At 45.3% G+C, this 16,213-nt stretch overlaps 1 protein-coding gene across 1 annotated transcript in view; it reads left to right on the top strand.

Moving 5' to 3' along the window:
* LOC143804012 (phospholipid scramblase family member 5-like) overlaps window positions 1–16,213 on the top strand; it is a 163,993-nt gene that overhangs the window by 107,767 nt on the left and 40,013 nt on the right. The gene's annotated exons all lie outside the window — the stretch shown is intronic.

The raw sequence follows: 16,213 nt of genomic DNA, 5'->3' as shown, positions 1-16,213 counted from the left end.
AGGGAGGGAAAGTCTAGGAGGTGGAAAAGCATTACTTTACCCACAGTGGCACAGTGCCTCGCATTGTTCTCTTGCAGTGCGAAAGCTTCTGGTTCATAACACTGAGCGCTATGGATGTGAACTACATATATTCTCCTAATGTTCGCAGGGGTTCTGTTCTTACTCCCTCCATTCAGACACATACTGGTAGGTTAATTGGTGTCTAACTAGTTAAGTGTGTCCCTGTTATCGGGAATTATGAGGCCTGGGGCCAGTGTAAATAAGCGTTTCCCATAATGTGCAGTATAAAGTAGAATTACTGTTAATTAATAGATGTTTTGCAAAAGAATTGACCTTATTTTTCAGAAACAAGTTCTTGCCTTTCCATCTTATGATACATAGTCATTTCTCAGGGATGTAGAAAGTAAGGATGTGACTAGTGCGGCCCACATTTTATTTGTTTTCAAATGCAAACATTAGTCAAAACATAATAGTCTGATAAGTCAATATATTTCTGGAGTATTGGATAAAGTAGGACTCACAGAAAAACAGGGAGACCATACAAGCTCATGTAGATATGAAATATATTTTAATGTTGTAGCCAGTTATTTTACATATTTTTATAAATCCCCTATGGCTGCCACAGTTTTAATATAGGCAATCAGTATCTGATCATTGGGGGTCTGACTCCTGAATGAGGGCTGAATCAACTGTTGTCTGCCAGGTAGAGAGCTGTGCATTCGGCTATGGATCTGCATGCTCCTGCAGCCTCAGAACAAGTGATGGCCACTACTACGTGTACAGAACTCTGCATAGTAAACAATGTAAAGGACATGGTAGTTACCGAAGCAAGTGACATCATTCTCATGCAAGAGGTCGGACCAGCACCAATCAGATACTGATAGCCCACCAAGAAAGTAGACTTGAAACCCACTTTAGGGTTTGTTCACACAGAGCATTTTTGCTGTATTTTTTTGCTGCATGAAAAATGCAGAGTGTTGACAGAAAAATACCGCATACATTACTTACGTTTGTGATGCATTTTTGATCAGTATGTTGAATGGGTATAAAAAAAAATTTGTAAAATTGTTAGAAGAATTGACATGCTGTGGTTTACAAAAACGCACCACACCTCAAATAGCGCAAGACCAAAAAAAATATATAAATGAGATTTTAGAAATCTCATTTATTTTACTGATGCTGTATATTTTCCAAGTGAAAAAATGCACTGAAAAAATGCAGTAATAATGCTTTGTGTGAACAAGCACTTAAAGGAGCGAGTTCACATTCCTTTTTTTTTTTCAAGTGGGCAAAAATGGCGAAATTTTCAAGAATAAAATGCCGGCGTTTTGTTTATCCTAATACATTTTTTTAAATGTTCTGTTTACATTTTATGTAAAAGTTGTTCAGGTTTTTCTATTTTTTAGCATTCTTTCCACAATTTTCCTCCATTTTTTACATCTGTTAAAGCAGAAATGCTGAGAAAACTGCTAAAAAAATGGCCAGTTGTCCCATGAACATTTTCTTAGCCTTCTCATTGACTTCTATGGAAACATGGAGTGTTTTCTGTACGAAAAACAAACTTGTTGCTGGAGTTCTCAATGACCAGCCGAACTCTGAAAAGACGGTCAAAGCATTATAATTGTAATGTAAACATTTTTGGATTGCCTCAAATCGCTCACAGGTCATAGCCATGTGGAACACTGGAGTGTTGTATAAAATATCAATGATCCAATATTGCCAAAGTTCAGGCTTCTTCACTATACCCATGTGAAGGACCGGGCCCCAAAACATCATCACTTCTACTGCGTCTACAGGTGTCCAGTTAGAAAATGATGAAAGACGGTTTTGCGCCAAAAATTGCTTGGCGTACAAATTTGTTTGGGCCAACATGAGGTTTACAAAATCCTCAGAGAAAAAGACTTTGAAAAAATCTACTTCTGTGAGGCCAGTGGTGTAAAATTTCATTCTGATTGCGTTGCAAAATCAGAAACCAGCGGCTCATAATTTTCAGGGGGTGAGGTCCATACGCGGTCAGTAACAGTGGGCACTGGTTCAATGTCTGTCCTGTGGTGTCTGTGTGCCAGTTCAGTATTACTTGAGGAGGAGGAAAAATAAAGGACGGTGGGATCCTCTGCGTCACTATCAGTGTCGGAGGCAAGGAAAGCGTATGCCTCCTTTGCTGAATTCCACATTTTGGACGAGCAGGATGACATTTTTTCACATATTCGGTGTTTGTGTATGTACCAAATGTTATTCCATTGTGAGTGTGCTTGGTGTAAACTTATTTTTTTATTTAGAACAGAAAAAAAAAGATGACTATAGAAAGAAAAATATAAAAAATTTGGTAAACTAAAAAACAAACTTACTAAACGGAAGTCAGTAAAAAAATAATTACTGAGCGCCTGCAACTGACACTAAACCTGACTCAATTCAGTCGCCGATTACTACAGTATATGATAACTTATTAGCAACACGGCCTGAGATACTTAGTCTCAGGATTAGGAGGTACATAGGTTATGAATTAAAAGGTTTAACTTTTTATTGAAAAAATATGTTGATAAAAAATAAGTTAAAAAACAAGCAAGGATATCTGATTGCAGCAAACTGATAACAAAAAGATCTTAGCACATGTGTATCAGCGCTGAAAACCTGACTAATGTAAAGCTCCAATGCAGACATGGGATAGTAAGAGCCAAAAGCAGGTACCGGGTTTTTTTTCGGATTATAAGACACAATTTTTTCCCCAAAGAATTTGCTATATTGTAATTTTATCCTCTTGTTATGATGCTCCTTTAGTTCTCTCCAGTAGCCCTCTACAAATCTACAAGAAAGTAAAGATGCCACCCCATATTAATAAAATTCACATTAATGATTTACACTTACTGTTACCGGTTATGATGCCCCCTACAATAACATTGGTCCGAGTGTGATCCGATGTTTTGTTGGATTGCACTCGGACTGAAAATACTCTCTTCTGCACCTGCCATAACTTTTCATTCTGCTTTTGATAGTGACAAGTTCTTTTGTTTGTGTATTCTACTTGTTGGCCACAAGATGGCAAGCAATAGGCGCACAATCACAGTATAACAACATGTGATGAGATGGTTTTAATGTTGCATGAAATATTAATAATTTAAAATTCCTTTGGATCTAGTATTATTCAGGATATACCTACCTTATTCTATGTTGTGCCAACTAATAAAATAATTAAGTCAATTGCATTATAAATAAATTGACAATAGGCAAGTTAATAAAGATTACATATTCCTTTTATCTCTACTGTATTTCTATATACAAAATACATAAGTGTCTTGTATTACTTTAAAAACATAAGTCATTATGTTGAAATCAATAATTTACTACTTGACTCATAATATCTGCCTCCAGTGATAGTCTGGGAAAGATGATGGTTCATGTAATTAGTCTGCAGACATAAAGACCATGTCAGGGGTGACATGTTTAACTGCAGGGTTGGCCCATAGTTGGGGAGGAATAATGAGGACCTGTGTGTAAGTTGCTGTAATGTGGTTGGTTGGTAGTTGAGAGTGAGCAAGAGGAGATATAGGACTCTCAGAGCTGTGTCTGGCTGTGTGCTGAAGATAGCCAGTATTGCAACAAAGTAGCAAGCCTCATAACAGGAAAGCTACAGGGACAGAAAAATCACTTCTCAGCAAGGCAATCTGGAGAACTAGTAGAATAGTCTCAGAGTGCAAACGAAGCGTTAGTCTGACCTGGAGATCCGTAGTGAAAGAATATGGGGTCAGCCAGGCTGGAGCATGTCAGTATGGTGATAGATAGAGAGAGCTCCCTAACATCGTTCATACAGAGTGCAGCTAGGGTGCAGTGGCCACAGCAAAGCACATTGGCCCATGTGGCCCTGTTCCAGGAAAATGGAAATCCCCAACATAACCTGTTGTAAACCGCCATGTTCACCACAAGTTATGTGCCACTGTCTATAACCGCCACGCATGTGCCTCGGTCCTGTGAGACAAAAGAAAATGTATTCAAGAACTATACCTGCTGCTATGAGTATATACTGTAGTTACAACACTTGGTAAAGATTTTAATTTTTCTAAAACTGTCTGGCCTAATCTCCGAGAAAACATTGGGTCTCCAGCTCCACTATTACATGGCGGAGTTCACGTTGAATGTGACATTTAAGAAAGTCAGTGCACACACCCAGGAACCCAACTGTATGGTGTTTAGGGCTTCCAAAGTAAATCTCATCCTGTGAAGTTCCTTACAACTACCCAACATACAAAAAATCAGTTAGGTAATAGTGTTAGGCTAGTTTCACATTTGCGTTCGAATCCGCAGCGTTTAATCCACATCCGCAAGTGCAGGAAAAAACGCATAGAAACACGTACAAACACGGCATTTTTTAGTTGCATGCGGGAACGCATGCGGTTAAAAAAAGCCACGTTTGCACGCTTTTCCATGCTTTTTTTTCTGCGTTTGCGGATGCGGTGCGCATGGTGATAAATTTTACAGGAGAAAAATCTAGATAACCAGACACCGCCAATGTGACTACAGAGGGTGTGTATTATGGGATATCTATATATAGACCCTAGGACTGCTGAAATCTTAACAGTGTGCTACTGTATCCTGTGTCATGATGGATCTTCGCATGGAAAGCTTTTATTTCAACCTGGATTTAAGCATCAAGCTGTTTCTTGCCTGTGCGTTTGCTTGGGAGCAAGACAGAAATCGCGAAAGATGGAGAAGGAGACGGCGTAGGTGTTTTTGGAGACACCCCATTATTGAACAACGTGAGAGCCGTGGAGCCTATCACATGCTATATGGCGAGCTTAATGCCAACCCGGACAAATTCCCGGATTATACAAGGATGTCGCAAGACTCATTCCGGGATTTGCTTGCTCGTGTCCAAGGAGCCATGTGGAGACAGGACACCCAGCTCCGTAGAGCGATTCCACCGGAGGAACATCTGCTTGTTACTTTAAGGTACATAACAAATCTAAACAAATGCCAGTTCTAATTTTGGGTGTTCTGACATGTATTTTTTTGGTATTTTCCTTTGTCTTTAGCATAAGAACACCATACATAGACTTGATTTTATTTTTTTTATTTTCTTCCAGATTTCTGGCAACCGGAGAGAGTTTATCATCCCTCCACTTCCAATACCGGCTTGGAATTTCCACCCTGTCTGGAATAGTTGCAGACACCCAGGGCTACCACTAGAAATTTCGGGGCCCCATACTGGCAAAGTTTTCGGGGCCCCCTTGAGACTCCACCCAGGCTCCACCCCAGCCCCGCCTCCACCCCTCAAACTGTCCACAGTCCCACCGCTCTCTCTTGGAAAAACTCTACTTCTCACCTATCACACATTAACAGTTCCCATCACCAGATCACACATATAGCTGGCAGCTTTTGTTTTGGCCAAAAGATTTTTTAAGCCACCACCTTAACACGGTAGACACTTTTGGCCAGGCCCTACTCTACCGTAACCTACTAAATATTTGTTAAAATATGCAATACAATTTAGGTATATTTGTAATTATTTTTCAATTTTTAAATTATATCACATACAAGGAACAAATACAACACCATGACCAGACCACATATTACCACCAGTGACCGAATAATATCAAATACAAGGAACAAATACCACCGCACCATGACCAGACCACATATTACCACCACAAAGTGACCGAATAATATCACATACAAGGAACAAATACCACCACACCATGTCCAGACCACATATTACCACCACATAGTGACTGAATACAATACTGATCAGTAATAAAAAAAACACAATACTAATATCTCCATCAGTGCCATTATACACAGGAGATGTGTACTTAGTATGCAGTGTCTGTGTACAGGTTATACAGTGATCACCGGTGACATTATACACAGGACCTCTGTATATAGTATACAGTGTATAGTGTCAGTGTATAGGTAACACACTGACTCACCAGTGACGTCTTTAGGTGAAGTCCTTTCATCCTGCACAGACCGCCATCACTTCATCCAGCCAGGACTCGTCTCTGCAGGAAATAACACAGTTATCTCAAGCTCCGCTTGCAGAACACATTACTTAACTTTTTCCAACTTCTACATTACACCACATGAAGAAAAAGAGGCGATATAGTGTCACTCTACACAGTAACAGGACCGCCCCCCCATTTAAAACAGTGTCCTCAAAAAATAAAATAAATACATCACTACAGTAATTAGTAATTAATTAGCCCCTATGGTAAAAATAATATCCCCCACCCTGGCCCCATGTGTCTCATTCCTGGCTTCAGCCATATGTTCACCCATCCTGCCCTCATGAGTATCCATCCTGCCCCATATGATCTCCCCATCCTGCCCCATCTGTCTCCATCGTATCCATCCTGTCCCATGATCTTGCACTATCTGTCTCCAACCCTGCTCCATCTGTCTCCAATCATGCCCCCATGTCTTTCATCCTGCACCGTGTCTCCAATCATACCATGCATCTCCATTCTGCCCCATGTTTTCAATCATGCCCGTATCTCCATTCTGCCCCGTGTCTCCAATCATGCCCGTATCTCCATTCTGCCCCTTATGGCTCCAATAATGCCCCCATGTCTCCAATCATGCCCCCTGTGTCTCCATTCTGCCCCATCTGTATCCAGTCATGCCCTGTATCTCCATTCTGCCCTGGTGTCCAGCATTATGTCCCTGTGTTCAGCATTCTGCCCCTGTATCCAGCATTCTGCCCCTGTATCCAGCATTCTGCCCGTGTCTCATAGTCTGCCCCTGTGTCCAGCATTCTGCCCCTGTGTCCAGCATTCTTCCCCTGTGTCTAGCATTCTGCCCCCATGTCTCACAGTCTTTCCCCATGTCCAGCATTCTGCCCATGTCCAGCATTCTGCCCCCGTGTCCAGCATTCTGCCCGTGTCCAGCATTCTGCCCCCATGTCTTACAGTCTTTCCCCGTGTCCAGCATTCTGCCCCCGTGTCCAGCATTCTGCCACTCGTGTCCAGCATTCTGCCCCTGTGTCCAGCATTCTACCCCTGTGTCCAGCATTCTGCCCCTGTGTCCAGCATTCTGCCCCCGTGTCCAGCATCTCTACCCCAGTGTGTCCTGAATTCTGCCCCTGTGGCCAGCATTCTGCCCCTGTGGCCAGCATCTCTGCCCCAGCGTGGCCAGCATTCTGCCCCTGTGTCTAGCATTCTGCCCCTGTGTCCAGCATTCTGCCCCTGTGTCCACCATCTCTGCCCCAGCGTGTCCAGCATTCTGCCCCTGTGTCCAGCATTCTGCCCCTGTGTCCTGCATTCTGTCCCCGTGTCCAGCATCTCTACCCCAGCGTGTCCAGCATTCTGCCCCTGTGGCCAGCATTCTGGCCCTGTGGCCAGCATCTCTGCCCCAGCGTGGCCAGCATTCTGCCCCTGTGTCCAGCATTCTGCCCCTGTGTCCACCAAATCTTCCCTGGCGTGGCCAGCATTCTGCCCCTGTGGCCAGCATCTCTGCCCCAGTGTGTCCAGCATTCTGCCCCTGTGTCCAGCATTCTGCCACTCGTGTCCAGTATTCTGCCACTCGTGTCCAGCATTCTGCCCCTGTGTCCAGCATTCTGCCCCCGTGTCCAGCATCTCTACCCCAGTGTGTCCAGCATTCTGCCCCTGTGGCCAGCATCTCTGCCCCAGCATGGCCAGCATTCTGCCCCTGTGTCCAGCATTCTGCCCCTGTGTCCACCAAATCTGCCCCGGCGTGGCCAGCATTCTGCCCCTGTGGCCAGCATCTCTGCCCCAGTGTGTCCAGCATTCTGCCCCTGTGTCCAGCATTCTGCCCCTGTTTCCACCATCTCTGCCCCAGCATGGCCAGCATTCTGCCCCTGTGTCCAGCATTCTGCCCCAGCATGTCCAGCATTCTGCCCCAGCGTGTCCAGCATCTCTGCCCCAGCGTGTCCAGCATTCTGCCCCAGCATGTCCAGCATTCTGCCCCTGTGTCCAGCATTCTGCCCCCAGTGTGTCCATCATCTCTGCCCCAGCATGTCAAGCATTCTGCCCCTGTGTCCACCATCTCTGCCCCAGTGTGTCCAGCATTCTGCCCCTGTGTCCAGCATCTCTGCCCCAGCATGTCCAGCATTCTGCCCCTGTGTCCACCATCTCTGCCCCAGTGTGTCCAGCATCTCTGCCCCAGCGTGTCCAGCATTCTGCCCCGGGGCCCCCTGGATCGCCGCTCTAAAAAAAAAAACACGAGTTCTTACCTGGCCATGCTCCTGCTGTGGGCGAAGCTCACTCCCTCCATGCAGGTGAAGCACGCACTTGCCGGCGGCTGACAATGACGTCAGACACCGGCGACATTTGCACTGCAGCTCAACTCAGCTGCCAGCCTCTGACTGGCTGGTGGCTGTTAACTATTGAAGTGCCGGCGCAGGCCCGCACGTCAATAGCGTGCCGCATCGCCTGCAGGGGGGGCCTGGTGAGCAGATGAGACGGGGCCCAATGCGGGCCCCCTCTGCCCACCGGGCCCCATATGCGAGTCATGGCTGTAATGCCCTGATGGCGGCCCTGCGGACACCTGCCAGGCTTTGTGGAATGTTCTCCGGGATGAGTTTATACCCCTACCCAGCACTGACATGTGGATGGCAATTGCTGAAAAATTCTGGAGTGTGTGTGATTTCCCCAACTGTTTGGGAGCGGTGGATGGAAAGCACATCCGCATTATCAAACCAGCCAGAACAGGATCGGAGTACTTCTATTACAAAAAATATTTTTCTGTTGTCCTCATGGCAATAGCCGATGCGGACTGTCGCTTCATCGCCGTGGACATTGGAGCTTTTGGTCGTGGCAATGATTCCCAGACTTTTAAAAACTCAAATATGGGCCGCCATTTGTATTTCAAAAATTTTAATTTTCCACGGCCACGACCTCTCCCAACATTCAAGGACCACCGATGCCATTTGATATGGTTGGGGATGAGGCCTTTCAGATGTGTGAAAACCTACTGAAGCCATATTCCAGTCAGGACTTGAACCACACTAAAAGGATCTTTAACTACAGACTGACCAGGGCCCGAAGAACTGTAGAGTGTACGCTTGGGATTCTAGTCTCAAAATGGCGCATTCTTGCATCAGCCATTAATCTAAAAATGGAGACAGTCGACGAGGTGGTCAAAGCCTGTGTGGTTCTGCACAATTACATAATGGCTAAGGAGCGGCCCATTTAACTGGATGAACCAGTTGCACACCCATAGCCCGATTACCAGCATCACCCGCTGCGGTCAACTGCAGCAGTTGGCCACATGCGGAACCAATTTGCTGCCTTTTTTTAATCAGATATTGGACGTGTGTCATGGCAGGACAATGTTGTGTAAATGTCCTCTTGGGATTTTGTCTGTACCAGTTATTTTCTTAAATGTTACTAATATTTCTTGTTAATAAACTTTATTTTTTGGTATCTTGACCGTATCTCCTATGTATTTCCTCTACAAACCAAGGCTGTCCTAAAACTAGCAGTATTTGGTCAGTATTTAATATCAGTAAGCCAAAACCAGGAGTGGGTGATAAATGCTGAGGTGCTAAATATGTTAATATAATTTACCTCTAATTGTTCCACTCCTGGTTTTGGCTTACAAATACTGATATAAAATACTGACCACATACTGCTAGTGTGACGGCAGCCATGTTGTTTTAGTGGTAAGGTTGTTGACGTCATTGCGTCCTGATTCTGTTCTGCAGTATCCATTGGACGCAGACTGACGAGACAATGGCTGTAATACAAAACAGGTCTATACTCATCAAGTCAGGTGTCAGAAATAATGAATTCATGATGCACATATATCAGCCTAGTGAATTCACTATTTCTGACACATGTCCAGGTGAGCATAGATATGCCTTGTATGACCACCATCGTCCCTTCACTTTGTGTGAAATAGATTACGTACACAGAAGAGAAAATGGAGGTTATACAAGGCAGTTCTCTACTCACGAGGTCAGGTGTCCTAACTAATGAGTTTTTGGACACCTGACCTGTTGAGTATACATCTGCATTGTATTGCCACCATTTTCTCTTCAGTCTGCAACACTAGTCACAGACTAAGCAGAACGAAGAGATATGGAGAAAATATAAGTATTAATTTTTTGGCCAACCTCATATATCTATAATAAAGACACAGAAAGCTGCAGTTTTTTACTTGCTAAATACTGGAACTATGATGTGGCCAAAAAATTAGGTGTGCGGCGAACGGGGTGTATAGCCGGCGGCGGAAGACACAATTAAACCACACATAATTGGGGGCAAAAAACAATATTATTTATTTTCTTAGAAACCAAACTTTTTTAATTAACTGCGCCTGCTTGGGGTAGAGTGATGCAAATGGGGGGTGTGAAGCTGTGAGGCCTGGCTAAGTGTGGGCGACGCAGGGGTGGCAGGAGAAGGGGCAATTAAACTAGTTGGGTCTGGGAGTTCGGGGATGGGGCTTGACACATGAGAGGCCTGAGACGCACTGGAGGGGTGAGACAAACCTGAAATTACAGACACACTGGGAGGTGAGGGGGAGGAATACTGATAGTATGAGTTTTTTATTTTTTTCCCTTTCTGGGATCACGGGGTTCATGTAAGCCTTGGTGGGCTCATATGTCATGGCATGGTCGTGGTGGGTGACCTGTCAGGGTCCGGCTGCACTGTGCTTGTAGAGCGTGCAGCCATGCCAGAATCCATAGTGCTCGTAGAGCGTGCAGCCATGCCAGAGTCCATATTGCTCGTAGAGCGTGCAGCCATGCCAGACTCCATAGTGCTTGTAGAGCGGAAGGTCATGCCAGGGTCCATAGTGCTCGTAGAGCGGAAGGCCATGCCATGGTCCATAGTGCTCATAGAGCGGAAGGCCATGCCAGAGTCCATAGTGCTCGTAGAGTGGAAGGCCATGCTTGGGTCCTGCTGCATCGTGGTGTTGGAGCGGAAGGCCATGCCAGGGTCCTTTGTGCTCGTAGAGCGGAAGGCCATGCCTGTGTCCTGCTGCATCGTGGTGGTGGTTGAGTGGGAGGCCATGCCAGGGTCCTGCTGCTGCATCATGGTGTCAGTGGAGGAGGTCCAAGCAGGAGCAGCGGTTGTCATGGTGGTGGCGGTGGGCTGTCCTACAGCACTCGGCATGGTGGTGGTGCTGTACTGGTGTCCGGCAGGGCTAGGAATAGAGGTGGCCGTGCAGTGGTATGCAGCAGAGGTCGGCATTGAGGTTAATCGTGACAGTGAAGGCACAGGTGGATATGCCGCCACTGTCTGCTGAAAATACCGACTCTGCTGCATAGCCTGCACGTAAGCAGCATTGCAGGCCTGCATGACACTAAGCTGGAGATCAGGAGTAAGGTGTTCCGACATGCCCTGTTCAATTTGGTTAAAAAAATGATGTGCTGACCTCTAGAGGTCGGCTTTTACTTGGTCAAGGCTTTTGGTGACCTCCTGGATACGTGTATTCATATGGCTAATGGCAGTATCCATTCGGTCACCCAAAGCCTTGAGTCCATCATGAAAAACCGAGCTCAAGTGCAAAAATTCAGGCATGAGTGACCTGTCTGATGCCCTCTGCCGCTGCCGGGAGAAGCCTAAAAAAAAGGGACAGAGGCAGAGGACTGGGAAAGGGGAACACCTGATGGACCAGCTTCCTGGTCTCCAGTTATTGTGGCAGGCCCACTTGCTGCAGCGCTGCTGGATGGCTGGGACAGGTCCGTGGCTGTCTGATGAAGGACCGCTCCAGAACCTGGGCCAACAGTGCTGCTCCATGTGCTGTGAAAAAAGGGAAAAAAAAATATTACCAAAAATTTACCAAACGACAACTCCTGTTGAGTAGAAACATACAGATTATGGCAATACAACACAACGTAATGCACAGGAGAAATACTTACGTTCTCTGGGCAAGGACCGATCTTAAAAATGCCAGAATGCGATGGTATTTATACTTTCGGATACTTGCTCCAGAACCACTGGGAACACGGCTCTCTTGACGCAGGTCCTTGTTGAAGCGGTCCTTCATTGAAGACCAACGTGTTTTGACTTTACCCACTGTTGAAAAAACAAAACATTATGGTTAGACAATGTACTTTTGGCCGTGCTCACACAACTGTGTGTGATCTCATCATACACAGTTGTGTGAGCACGGCCAAGGTCTCTGCTGCTTCACACTGCATTGCAATACTTACAAAATGCAGTTCGGACCCGAGTCAGGGCGTTGTCCCAGCCATCCCACATCGCTTTGGCCACCTCATTCCATAGACGCCGGATCGTCACATTGTCCAAGTGCTGTGGAACCCGGGTGTCCCACAACGGGACTCACTCATGGACCAGGGAGATGAGGATATCGTTGTCAATGAGGTCCTCATCCCGTTCTCGAACCTAAAACATAAATGAAGACATTAAATGTTGTATACATTAACATAAGGAAAAGAAAGAAACCAGAGGCTGGGAAATGGCATGAATAAAGAAAGTCAAGATAAAATATGAGTCCAGAAGAAAAATGTAAAGAAAGAGGAAAGTAAAGAAAGGAAGATTCTAGAATACTAAAGTGAGGATACAGTAAACAGTCAGCCAGGTATGCTTACACGCTGCAGCCTTGACACTCGACTGTGACCCCGCTGCTCCTGCCCAGCCTCTGCCACAGTAGAAGTGCTCTAAAAAAAAGAAAAAAAATTGTCATATGTGTAGATGTGACAGTGAATACCAATCTGAGGAGGTGAGTACTCACTTCACTGACATGTTCGGCTTCAGGAGGCTCAGGACGTTGCTTCTCATCAGAAGAAGAAGACATTCTGATGCATGCAGAAAGAAAGAAATGGAAGACATAAGGACATGTAGAGACAGAAAATAGAAAATAAAGGCATTGGCTTTGATATACTCACATTGTTCAGTGTCTTGTTTCCTCCAAGGTTCTTGCCTGTGTCTGCTCTGCTTCTCTGTCTGCTGAGTTGTGACCTGCAAATGTCCACTCCCTCCCTTTATCACCTTGTATGTGGGGGGTGGCTAATCAGTATCTAGACATGTTTTTCTCTGGTGCAACCCATGCGTTCACGAACGCAAGCAAACGCATATGCTTGCGGCCTCATGCGTTCACATAGACAGCAATGCATTTTTTGGGCGCATTTGTACAGCTAACAATAGCATACGTTTCTAGTCGGAAAATTGACGCCTCCAAAATTACTACATGTAGCATTTACCACGCCAAACCGCAGATGACGAAACGACGCATGTGTCGTCAAACGCGGAAAAATGCAATCAAACGCAGACACTTGCATCCCTAATGTTAAATATAGGAATATACAACGCATGTGGATTATTGCAGAAGAAATGCTGCGGACACAACCGCAAATGTGAAACCGGCCTTAGTACATATACCTGACTTGGGGTGGACATTGACAGCTTGGGGTCCATGGAACACCCGCCAAGGTTGTGGGGTACTCGGTAACGGGTCCGGTACTTAAAGGGATGTGTCATGGTGGTGACAACCCGGTCCGTGGCCCTGGGTGCCCAAGTAAGAGGGAATGTCCTTAAAGGGACATTGTAGCCTGAGCTGGAGGGTGAGGTGTTGAGGCCCATGGGAGCTCCCTTGCCTCCTGCCAATCAGGAAGTCTATTTGTACCATCTAATCTGAGCCATAAAGTAATTAAGGAGCAACACAACTAAGTGCTTGCTGGTCATCCAGGTGGTAAGGCAACGGTGGACTTCATTTCTTGTCATTTTTGGTGAATGGGGTTGCATCAGAATGTGGTTGAACTGTGTGCATTCAAAAGTATTGCATACCTGTCTGTCTAGTACTCTTCTTCTACTACCTATTACTAGCAGGCTATGGACATATTTGTCCTTGGAATTTATTACTGACCTACCGGTATCTGCAGGGGAAGACTGTGGTTTTGGTGGTTGTAGATAGGTTTAGTAAAATGATTCACTTTGTCGCTTTACCAGCACTTTCAAATGCCAAGACTCTTGCTCAGGTGTCTATAAATGAGATTGTGAAGCTTCATAGTGTTTCCTCCGATGTGGTGTCAGAGCAGGGACCCAGTTTGTTTCCAAGTTCTGGAGGACGTTCTGTTCTTAACTGGGGGTGCAGCCATCCTTTTCCTTTACCTTCTATCCCCAGTCGAATGGACAGACCAAGTGCCTTAATCAGAATTTGGAGACTTACCTCGGGGCTTTTGTCTCTGAAAATCAAGAGGATTGGGCATCCTACTTACCACTGGCAGAATTTGCTATAAATAATCATCGTCAAGAGTCTACCGGCAGGTGACCGTTTTTTGGTGCATACGGTTACCATACTCAGTTTGGTACTTTTAGTGGGGGAGGAGCTTCAGAAGTTCCTGAAGAGGAATGTTTTGCTTCATTGCTCTCCTCAGTGTAACGGCGGGGTTCTGAGTAATTGGAAGATCATGGAAGACTGGTACAAATGTTTGGCTGACAGAAAGCGCTTGCCAGGACCGGACCTGAATGTGAATGACTTTGTGTGGTTGTCTACCTGGAATATCAAGTTGAAGGCTCCTTCCTGGACCTTGGGACCTATATTTATTGGTCCCTGTAAAATAACCGCCGTCATTAACCCAGCAGCATTTCATCTTGAGCTACCTCAGGCCCTTATAATCCACAATGTCTTTCACTGGTCTCTGCTCAATAGATATGTGGAACCTCTTGAGTCCTCACACCTACTGCCAGCCCCAATAATGGTTGATGGTAATCTGGAGTTTCAGATTTCAAGGATTGTAGATTCTCGTCTTCAATGTCATCCCCTACGGTACTTGGTGCACTGGAAGGGTTATAGTCCAGAGGAAAGGATGTGGGTTTCAGCATCAGAGGTGAATGCTCCCAGGCTGGTTCGTTCATTCCAAACCTCTTATTCTGAGAAACCTGGCCCTGAGTGTCCGGAGGTCACTCACAGAAGGAGGGGCACTGTCACGGGGGTGTCAGATGCAACAGACTGTCGCGCTGCATCTGGCTGCAGAAGGTCTCTGCGTTTGGCATTACAGATGCATCCTTAATCTTTTGACTCTTGGCAACCTCCCTCTGGCTCTAATTGACATTCCTGGACCTGGGTATTTATAAATCTTCAGTCTGCTGCAGAGAGTCACCGGTGATTTTCACATTTTTCCCGTGTGAAGGCTTGGAGCTATAGCAGTCGGCTAACTTCCTCTCTGGAGCTGCTTGAGGATGTTTGGTGTTACCTCTGAGTCTGCTCAAACTAAGTTCATTCCCCTTGTCTACCTTTTTTCTTTTGTTTATAGTGGGGACTGACCAGTGGCATCCCACCCCCTCCCTATTCAGGGCTTAGCTCCAGGGAGATACAGGGCTTAGGATTCCTGCTCGGCGATTGGTGAGGAACCTATTAAAGGATGTTAGGGAAGGTAGGGTGTTATTAGATCTGCCTAAGGGGTCTCCACTCACCCTTTACCTATTGTCTGGGCTTCCTTCCCCTCATCGCATCATGTTGCACTTAGTATTTCCCACACTGTGCATGTCAAGAGTACAACAATGTGCCACAACTCCAGAATCTGCTAAATCTTTCTTTAGGTCTTTTGCAGTCAAGCAGGGGTTCTGATTTGCCTCTCTAGCAATCCTATGAGTAGCTCTCACTGAAATTTTGCTTGGTCTTACAAACCTTATCTTGAAATCTACTGTCCATATTAGCTGCCATTTCTTAATTATATTTTGACATGAGGAAAGAGAAACTTAAAATGCTTTGCTATCTTCTTATAGCCTTCTCCTGCTTTGTGGGTTTCACCATTTTCATTTTCAGAGTGCAAGGAAACTGCTTAGATGAAACTATGGCTACTGTTTTTTGGCACAAGGTTAAAGGAGGATAGGTTTTTATAAAGCTGGGAAATTTGTATCACCTGGCCTTTCCTAATGATGATAGTGAACAAGCCATAACACTGACATGCTAATTAAGGTCTGAACTCTTAGTCCAAGTTATCTGAGCACAAAAATCCCCAAGGGTACCCAAAGATTAGCAAAGGCCTATTTTCCTGCTTGTCATTTTTAAAATGTAAAAAATTACAATTTTTTTGGGCATAAAATAAAAAGCAAATGTGTCATTTTGACCTTTATACCTTTTAGAGATCATTTCATCTTCAACTTGCTTAACTGATCAAAATAACAGGAATTTTGACCAGAGGTCCCCAACCTTTTGCATGCCACTGTAAATGTGTGTCCCTCACACTGCACTCCAGACTACAGATATGTGCCTGTACCAGCTAGTGTCATAAAGAATTGTGGGATGGGGAGGACACTATAAGGGACCTAAAGGGAACCTGTCACATCACTTG

The sequence above is a fragment of the Ranitomeya variabilis genome, chromosome 2 (genome assembly GCF_051348905.1).
Source record: "Ranitomeya variabilis isolate aRanVar5 chromosome 2, aRanVar5.hap1, whole genome shotgun sequence".
NCBI lineage: Eukaryota > Metazoa > Chordata > Amphibia > Anura > Dendrobatidae > Ranitomeya > Ranitomeya variabilis.
The sequence above is the reverse complement of the archived record's forward strand: the minus strand, read 5'-3'. Positions and strand labels throughout refer to the sequence as shown.